Source organism: Rhinolophus sinicus, chromosome 17, assembly GCF_057876585.1.
Source record: "Rhinolophus sinicus isolate RSI-liver-muscle chromosome 17, RSI-T2T, whole genome shotgun sequence".
Classification (NCBI taxonomy): Eukaryota; Metazoa; Chordata; class Mammalia; order Chiroptera; family Rhinolophidae; genus Rhinolophus; species Rhinolophus sinicus.
This window is the reverse complement of record NC_142517.1, coordinates 90,752,692-90,763,097: the sequence shown is the minus strand read 5'-3', so window position 1 is coordinate 90,763,097 and position 10,406 is coordinate 90,752,692. Positions and strand designations below refer to the sequence as shown.

The 10,406-nt window shown below is 34.2% G+C and overlaps 1 pseudogene; it reads right to left on the bottom strand.

The window, feature by feature from the left end:
• Positions 1–1,286: 1,286 nt before the first annotated feature.
• LOC109447568 (lysine--tRNA ligase pseudogene) lies at positions 1,287–3,119 on the bottom strand (annotated as a pseudogene).
• Positions 3,120–10,406: the final 7,287 nt, after the last annotated feature.

Here is a 10,406-nt window from a genome sequence, read left to right as displayed (position 1 = left end):
AGTTGTTCACTCCCTGTGCTAAACATGGAGGTGCATGGGAAAGGCCACAATGTGAACCAAGGATGACTGCTACCAGTACCAGTCTGGGGTAAATTTGCAAAAAGCCAGGATACCCAGAGGTCTGCTGCCACCTGCCAGTGCCCTTAAGGTTCAGCCACAGATAAAGCCTCATGCGGTATGCAAGTTGGGTGAAGCAGGGTCTCAGAATCACTAGAGTCGGAAGAATTGTGGTCTCCAGGTTAATATAAATTCTGGTTTGGTGCCAGTGTTGAACCTGGAACAACTCAGCAAAAGTCTCAGAGGACATCGAGGCCAGTTGTCATCTGTGTGGGACCCACAAACTCCAATAGTTTAAAAAAAAAAAAAGTGCAGTGCAGTGGAGTTGGCTGCTCACAGAGACAGTGCCTCCGGTGTTGGGGGAGTTCAGTGGAATGGCTAGGGTCTCCGCAAGACAGCAAGGTAGAATAAGTGCAGCTCACCAGACCAATCAGATTCATATTTGGTCATGTGGGGGTTGGCTTAACACAGGAAATTGGTGCCCACTTTCTGGCTGCACTGGAAGAAAACCCCATACAGGAAAAATGGTATCTGTCCTCCAGCTCTTGCCTCAAAGCCATACACCTCAGTCTGCCCCCTATGCCTCTGTCCCCCGCATCCCATCACGTCCCTCCAATGGAGCCCAAGGTGAGTGCCTGGAAGCAAGTAATTTTGTATGAGGGCCATTTGAGAGGACGTTTGAGTTTTCTGAAGCCTTCTGTCCCACCCAGGTGGGGGGAATGACCACTGTTTTTCACAGCCAAATGTTGTGGGGGTTCCTCTTCCTGGCACCAGTACTCTTGGCTTGGGAATCTGGAATGGGGCTGGGCTCCTTTGCTTCTGCAGTGGGAAACTCTGTGGCTGAGATATCTCTGCCAATTTTCATCTGCCATATGGAGGTTTGGTACCAACATATTTTGAATCTCTGCCCCTTCTACCAGTCTTGACATGACTTCTTCTTTCTATCTTTAGTTATAGAATTTCTGTTCAGTTAGACTTTGGATAATTCTTCAGGTTGATTGCTCTATAATTTAGCTGTAATTTTAATGTGTTCATGGAAGGAAGCAGGCACAGTGTTTATCTACTCCACCATCTTGGATCTCTTCAAAATAATTCCTAATTCCTTTTCTCTCTTTTGGTGACTAACCAGTAATACTCAAATTGATAGCAACACACAAGAATTCCCTTGCAGTCTTTGATCTTTTGCAGAAATACAAACATATCTAAGTTATGTAACTTGTCATTATTTCCTAGACGGAAGTGCCAGCTGTTGTGCTTTCTAATGCATCAGCAGTTGCTACATTTTCCTTAATGTCTTCTAGTTTTATGGCAGGAAACAGAAGTACTTCCTTGATGTTTTTGGAGTCTGTGAGAAACATAGTGACTTGCTCATTGTCTGTGTCCCAGCCAGCTGTGGGGCGCAGCCCATATTCCAGGGCTGTGCAAAAGTTTTCATCTATGAACATGGTCCCATCATCACCTGTGGCCTTGACTTTGGCCTGTTCTTTGAAAAGCCACCACTGCCACATGGGGTGATTCAGCTCGGTGTTGGCATTGCATATTTCCTTCTTCATGATAAACAGCTCAAGGAGCTCACTCAGACCCACTTTAGAGAGGTGCCATTTTGCCAAAGGGCTCATTATCTGTGAGTGATTACAAGTGAATGTAGGATTGAAGTATGTCACTTCCAGGAACTCTCCAATAAGCTTATCAAGGAGACTCTCTGTGTCCTGAAGTGGAAGGCTTTCAACCACTTTTGCCACACAGATATCATGAAGAATTTTGCGAATTTCTCTTTCAGTTTTGAAAAGGTTAGTTTCTTGAAGATTCACCCCCAGGGCTTCCTCAAGCTCTTCTCCATGCTAATTCTCTGAAGGGTGGGGTGATTTCATTCTCCTAGGCTTGGCCTTAGGGTCCATCTGATTGGTACGTGACCTTGTAACTGCCTGTAATGTACTTCACCCTCCCTGAAATCATATTCTCTGTGATTTTCATGAGTTCATGATAGTCGGCATACACTATTTAAAACTCACAGGTGGTAAACTCAGGATGTGAATCAAATCATTTCAGACTTAGTGTCCACAATTTCACAGACCTGGTCAATGCCAGCAATCACCAACATTTTGTGGTAGAGTTCAGGAGAAATTCTCATGTTCAGCTCATTTTTGTAGGTGATAAAATGTTTGTCCACAGCTCCCCCAGGAATGATGTTCATTGTGGGAGTCCCAATCTCTAGGAATTCCAACTCATCCAAGAAACTTATTATATGTGTGATGCTCTTAGAGCAAATGATGAATTTCTGCCTCATAGTCATTCACAGGTATGTCCAAGTATCTTGGATGATATCATGTTTCCTTGTCTTTGAGGCCAAAGCGAAGATGAGGTAACATGCAAGAAATGAGACGGCAGTGTGATCTCATAGGGAATGATGCTCAGCTCACCCTTCTTGGTTTTTCCAGGATTCCTCTGAACTCCAATTATGTCTCCCTGACACAGTTTGTTATTTATACAAATAAATTCTTCTTCTGATTTCTAATTTCTGAAATTGGCCCTGACTTGCAACTTGTGCCTCTCTCCTCGAAGGTCATAGAAGATGAGCTTTCCCCCAGAATCTCTTTTGACATGGATCCTACCTGCCACCATTAAGGTGATGTCACTCAGGTCGTCTCCATATTGCAGGTAATATATTCTAGGATGAAGTGAATGAGAGAGATGTATATGTGGAACTTTTTAGGATACGGTCTTCCCCTGTTGGCCTTTGTTGGTGGACTGCTTGGCTCTGGACCTTGTAATATTAGTTTGGGTTTCCTCCTCAGCACTCACATCATTGTCAGTGATGCGGTTGGTGGCAGCAGCATGAGCCTTGGCTTGGTTGTTTCTCACTGAGCTCTTTCTGTGTGGCCTCCTTCTCCGCTACTTTCTTCTCTGCTTTCAGGCATCTCTTTAGCTCATTTTTTGCTCAGTTTCAGCTCCCCACTGTCCACATTCACCTCAGCCCCCAGAGGTCTGGACCTGAAAGGGGTGCTGTTATACTTTATACTATTTCTTTTAGCTAAAAATTGTAGCTGATCATAAAATATCATGATTAGCAGAAATCCCAATTATCTTTAAATAATATCTCTGAAGGACAAGGAAGATTCTGATGGCAAGATGCAAACTAGAACAGTGCACAGTCCTTTACATATCTGGTTTCAGGATTAACTTTTTTTAAGCTGCCTCAGGATTAATACTTCTCAAATTATCAATAAATTAAGGATTGAATAAATTAAATCACTCATTCTACAAGATTTATTAGAATCCCTAATACTGAAGATGTGTTAATATCTAGAATATGACACAAATAAAACACATGTAATCCTTGCAATCATGAAGCAATCTATTGAGGCATAGATAATAAAAATTAAACAAACAAACAAAACAATCCTTAATTGTGGTAAGTTCTTTAAAGGAAAATGATACTAGGGTGTAAGAGGGGAAAAAAAATGGGAATGAAATATACTGTTTTATGTAGATCAAACTGTGAGAATCTCTTTGATGGAGGTGACATCAATTGAGAGAGTTGAAGAAATAGATCTAGTACTAAGGAGAAGAAAAGTTCTCTTTGACGGAGGGTATACCATATATAAATTTCCTTAGTTAGGAAAATGTGAGTATATTCATGAAACAAAAGTAAACAAGGACAAAAATTTAGGGGAAATTGGGGAGAGCAGGATTAAATATAGTTTTATAGGCTGTGGACAGAACTTGAACACTTTTTGAGGTGGTCATAAAGAGTCTGGGTTCTCTTATCATTACAATGTGATGACACTTTAAACAGGGGATGAAGCAACCTAATAATGTTCTTAGTGGTCACCTTAGCTACTGTGGGCAATAGATTGTAGCCTAAATAATCCCATTTTAGTGGTTAAAAGATAGCACTGATTTTGTCATTGGCATTGTTATACTAAATAAAGTTGTTAATTTGAATTTTAAAGCTATAATTATTTTCCATGGAATCAATAAACATGGTTTTCTCTCTCTCTCTCTCTCTCTCTCTCTCTCTCTCTCTCTCTCTCTCTCTCTCTCTCTTTTCAATTTGTGTGAAAATAAGCCATCCACAGACTTTAATTTGTCTTCTGTTGCCATTTCATCATAAAATGTTACTTAACCCAAACAATGAAAACATGTAAAATGTCATTTCTCAATTACACTCTCTTCTCTTATGAAGGTTGTGTGGCAACTCTCAGTATAGACTATTCCTTGTAGAGATTATTTTATTTTTCTCTTTTATGATATTTTTTTTTTCTTTTTATAAAATGCCTTTACCTTGATTTTATCATAGTGCTTTATTTATGGGTAGTATTTTTCTTAACAGAAAAAGGGATCAGATATTGACTACTTTGAAGATTATGCTACCCCTCCTTCATTACATGAAATTAACCCTAAATAAATTAAAATCCATAAATAGGATTCTCCTTTAATTGAGAAGCTAGCATATCTACATGTAACATGAAGATCCTGAAGATCTAGACAAAGTGGATAGGTAGGGCTTAAATAAATAGATGTCTCTATATAATGATAGGATTTTGCCAAAGATCTGATTAAGATAACAAACATATTTTTTTGATTATTTATCTGGTTTAATATAAACCATCAGAAGCCAGTCAGCAAAGTAATAATAAATCCAAGGTTCATTATACTTCATGCATATAGAGCTGTAAACAGGACTTGTTTGCTAGGACACTGCAGTAGCAGTGATTACAGTACCGCCAGCAGCAACAGCACTAATATAAACAGCAGCAATAATATCAGGAAAAGAAAGATGATATGGAAAAGGAAGAGAGAGATGGGAATGAGTAGGCATAAGAACAACCGAAACATTGTTGATAGTAATCTCAATTCCCATACAATGTGGGCACAAATGGAATTCTAGCCAAAAGTCATAGCTGATTGGTCTTAATTTGCTTGGATACTACATAAGTAATTTTGTTAATTATTTTTATTGGCTTCACTTTGGTTTCATCAATCTGGTTAATTCAAAATAGGTATTGCTAAGAAGGCTTGTCTGGCCACTTGCAAATTCAGTCAGAATAACTCTCAGTGACAGCCTCAGTGGTTTTATTCAGGTTGGAGGCAGTGAAGTTTAAATGAGTAATTAATTCATTAAAGTTATATTGTAAGAAATACAGTAACAGGCTGAATACATTTCTCACTTATAAAATTAATTAATCTGAACTAGATTTGTTTTACAAACACTTGTCATAAAATAGAATTGACTTAAAGAAGGAAAACAGATGGTAATTTTATTTGTCTAATGATCTTTTTAGTGAAATGATTTATTAATGAAGGACCATGAAACTCAATTGCAACAAAACTTTATGTTTAGACAAAGTGATATGGAGATTTGTGCAAATTATCTTTGTCTCTTTTACTAGAAATATTAGTTAGCCATGGGCATGATATATTTTTTCTTTGCATTAACTGGGTAAATATTATAGAAAGATGATGGGTTAATTATCTAAGGAAGTGAGCAGATGGTATCCCCATTTTACAGAGTTCTTCCAAGAAATTATGCAATGTTGCTTAAAATATTAATTCCAGGTATAGAAGCTAAAAATTATCAATATAGCAATCATGTGGTTTCTTTAATATGCATTATGGTCTATCAAAATCTAATTTTATGTTTAGTTTTCTTTTAGTTGCCTAGAATTAATTTGAGAGTGCTACCCTCGCAATCTTTATATTGATTTTCATTACCAAAATAAAATGATATTTTTATGGTTGTTTCCTCTTCTTGCATTTTTTGCTAAAAATCACACTTTAATTAAATCCTTGTGTTAATGGGCTTAGGACTATTTCCCACCTCAATAAATCAGAACTACCAAATCTGTTCAGTTTACTGAAATTGCAGTCAATGCTAATTTACTTTTGGTTCAGCAATTTCATTTACTTGTGTATTGGAAGTTCAATTATTTGTGATTACAATTTCAATGTATTAAGATAAATGTGATATAACATCTAAATTGTAACTTACAGAGGCTCAATTTTTGCTGTTTATTGGAACCTACTTAGGAATAATTTCAGAAAGTAAGTGTAAATGTTATTAATCCTAATATTTGTGTATTTTCCCTGGACATTATTTATGCAAATATACAAAAATAAACACATTCACTGTCAATATATACATTTGAAATGATAAAATAGCAAAATTAGTAAGCAAAATAGGAGTGATTAGCAACCATCCAAGTGCTCTGCTATAGCATGAATACTGAAGCATAGATGTTCTTCTGTGCTCCACACTCACCAAAGAATTATTTATCAATATTTTAAATTTTAAACAACATTACAGTTGTGGGATAGTAAACAATTTTATTTAATACCAAGATATTGTCCACAACTGATTAATTTGTCTGTTATATATCTAAAACAAGTCTAGTCTTCACCTTTTATTTTCTTAAGAAAAATCAGTATTTTGCCACATTTATTATTACCAAAAGAATGCTTATGCATAAATAATAAAAATTCCATCTTTTCTGAAACAATAAAAATGATACACCGTAACAGTAATGAGAACTTTAGAGTGCCATGTAGTGCATATTGTAAAGATTGCATTTGTATTTTTCAACTATGAATTATATTATTTATAAGAAGCAACTGACCCTGAATATTTTGAATAATTTTATTCTATTAAGTGAGGCATATTTTCATGCAGAGGGATTAAAAAAAGATGTACTGGCCTTACCTTTAAAATCATTGAAATCTTTTGTTTTTTAATATATTTAAGAGTCTGATTAAATGTTTCAAGAACTCATAAAATTATTTGACTGAAAGATTTTTGTCATGGAAAGAAGGGTAGCTTCTTGAATTATTTTTCCTTACATTCTTCCTATGTTTCTTATGTTTCTAAGGAATTTTTTTTTTTCAGATTTTGGTTTAAAAAGTATACAATTTTGGGTTCTGTTAAAAAAACAGACCTTTGATATGGGAGGTGAAACCATTAATACTTGAAAAGATTTCTAGTATGACCTGATACACTGAATTCACTTCTAATATATTCACATTCAATTTAATACTTTAAGCTTGTTATGCTTCTAACATTAATTTGTACATATTTTTATATTCTCACAATGATTCACAAATGTGATCCTGTGAAATTTCTGTTACCCATAAAATAGTTAAAATAGTAAATATATGAATTCTCACGTGTAAATATGAATTCTACTTTCTGTGCCAGTTATTATTTTTTTTTAATCTTACTGTATCCCATGTTGAATTAAAAGCCAGAGAAACCAAAAATAAAATTTCTAATAATGATTTATTTTGTAAGGGATTTGTAATATTTGGGCACTTTACTGGTCAACTGAAAGTTCACCGGTATAATAATTGGTTCACTGGTGTCATAACTAATGTACTTATCTTAAAGTTCTAGGTTTGACTCTGCTTAAATGCAAATTGATGTGAAAAATATTTGTCATCTTTATCGACTGTTACAAAATAATCACTCAGGTTTTTATATTCCTTCCATTCAGTTTTTGACACAAACTTAGTTTAGAGAATATTTTAAAAAGATGCTGAAAAATCTAAATATGACATGGAGTTTATGGTTGTTTGTTATTAGATTTTAGATGCAATATTTATAGATCATTAAGATATTTAATTTATTAATTTTAATATTTTCTGAAAATAGAAAAAAGTTCTTTTTTTGTGTTATAAGGGGCATTTTTATAATCCTTAAGCATTTTATAAGTACTCAACTAAAAGATAAACTTATTTTATTTTGAAGAAAATACCCATTAATAATTATCTAAGAGATTATGATTACATTTGAAAATATTCAGTAAGATAACTGGATGTAATGTAAAGCCATAAATGAAGAATGCTCATGGTTAATTAAATTGCATTTCCTGAGCAAAACAGAAAGTATGCCAATCAGATAGGAGGTTCCTACTCTATCTGCCTGCTAAGCATTTAGACGTCTAAAAAAATAAAGAAATTCATTGGGTTTAGCATTATTATAGATGTGAACCACATCATTAGGAGATAATCCCTATACTTTTTCTAGAATGACAATGAGGACATTCACCTTAAGAACCTCCCTTCCCTTCGATAGAGTCTTTAAAATTGCAAGTGAGGGATGTGTTAGGAATAAAATAGAACCACAGGTAGTGTTTTGGTTCTCTAGTCCCTAATGCTTCAAATAGAAAAAAATAAACAGAAGAAATAGAGAATCTGTATGAAGTCTGGAATAAATTCTTCAAATATTTAATTGTCCTGTTTAGAGCTTATTAATAACTACAAAACACAATATCGTGAAAGTGAGCAGAGTTCGAATAATTAGCAATTAGTGAATCATTATCATTTATATGTTATTTTGAATTGAGTTATGATTTTTAGGATGAATACATTTTTTTTCTTTTGAGAATTTGCCAGCAAAGACATTTGTTTAAAATACTTGATTTTTTAATTAAAGTTTATTGGGCTGACAATGGTTAGCAAAGTTACACAGGCTCCAAGTGCACAATTATGTAATATATCATCTATATTTCACAGTTTGTTTACCACCCAGAGTCAGTTCTCCTTCCATCGCCATATATTTGACCTCGTTTACCTTCATCTACCCTCCTCTTACCCACTTACCCTCTGCTAACCACTAAACTATTGTCTATTCCTATGATTTTTGTGTCTTTATTTGTTTGTCTTGTTCCTTTGTTGCATTATTGCTTTCAGTTTTATATACCACATATCAGTGAAATCATATGGCTATCAACTTTTTCTGTCTGACTTATTTCGCTCAGCATAATAATCTCAAGTTCCATCCATGTTGTCGCAAATGGGACTATTTCATCTTTTCTTATGGCAGAATACTTTTAACCACAGTTTCTTTAGGCTTTTATCATTTTTTTTTTTTTTTAAATCCATCAAGCCTCTCCCTCTAGAGTAAAACTCAACTATGAGGGGAATATTTTTGTTTCTCTTTTCCTCACTATATAAGCTATTGTAGCTTCTATAGCTATAAGGGCTGTAGGGTCACAAGGCTTTCTGAAAAGTGCCTTGTAGTCAATGGCCTTTTTAGTGTAGTTGCTAGTGACAATTGTCAGTTTGACTTTTTCAGCACAATTGTTAAAGAGCTAAAGTCATATTACTATACTACTGGGGCTTAGAAATTGTTAAAGCATGTATAATTGTAAGCTGAATATTTTAGTGAGTAATTGGAACACCATTTATTTACTTTTCTTTTTTTTCTGGGATACAGTAATTATACTGTTAGAGATAAATAAAATAATTAAAGAAAAATATTTGGAGAACCAGAAAAAAATAATGCCCAAAGAAATAAAATTCATATAAACTTAAAAAATATATATATAAACACAAAACTCATAATGAAGTTACAGATAACTGTTGAAAAGATTGCAAAGATCATCATTAAAGAGCATATACTTTGATATAGTCCTATTCATTTATTTTAGTTTTTACTTCCCTTGTCTTTGAGATAAAATTCATAAAATAATCTTTGACCCTAAGGTCCATAAGTTTAATACTTATGTTTTCATCTATGAAAACATAATTAATAATGAAAAAGCATTATTAAAATCAGAAACATTATGGTTTATTAAGACTTTGGTAAATTCATACATATTGTTCTCTGAGACAAAGATAAGAACAAAGATAAGATTATTTTTCACTGTTTCTTCCATAAAATAATGCCTGAAAACTTAAGAAAGTATTTTGCCTTAGCTTTATTAAAACAAATTCTATGCAGTTGATTGTTTCAGGTTTTATGTTTAGGTCTTTGATCCATTTTGCATTAATTTTGGTACATGGTAACAAATGGCAGGCTATTCACATTCTTTTGCATGTGGCTTTCCAGTTCTCCCAGAATCATTTATTGAAAAGGCTTTCTTTTCCCCATTGTATATGTTTGGCTCCTTTGTCGAAAATCATCTGTCCATATTTATGTGGGTTTATTTCTGGGTTTTCAATTCTATTCCATTGGTCTGTGTATCTGTTTTTCTGCCAATAACATGTTACAGAAAAAGTCAAGAACTGTATGACTTCACTGATATGTGGGATATAAAATTGAAAGCAACAAAAGAACAAGACAAACAAAGAAAGAAATAAAAACTCATAGACAGAGACAATAGTTTAATGGTTACCAGAGGGTAAGGGCGGAGGAGGGATACTACAAGAGGGTAAAGAGTGTCAAATACATGATGATGGAAGGAGAACCAACTTTGGGTGGTGAACATACAAAGTAATATACAGATGATGTATGAGGTCAGAAAATTAATTTCATGAACTTGTTGCAATGATGTTGCTAACCTTTTTTAATGTCATAGGGATTATTAATTACGGATTTGTATCAACTAGACAAATCGTTAGCTAAATTTACT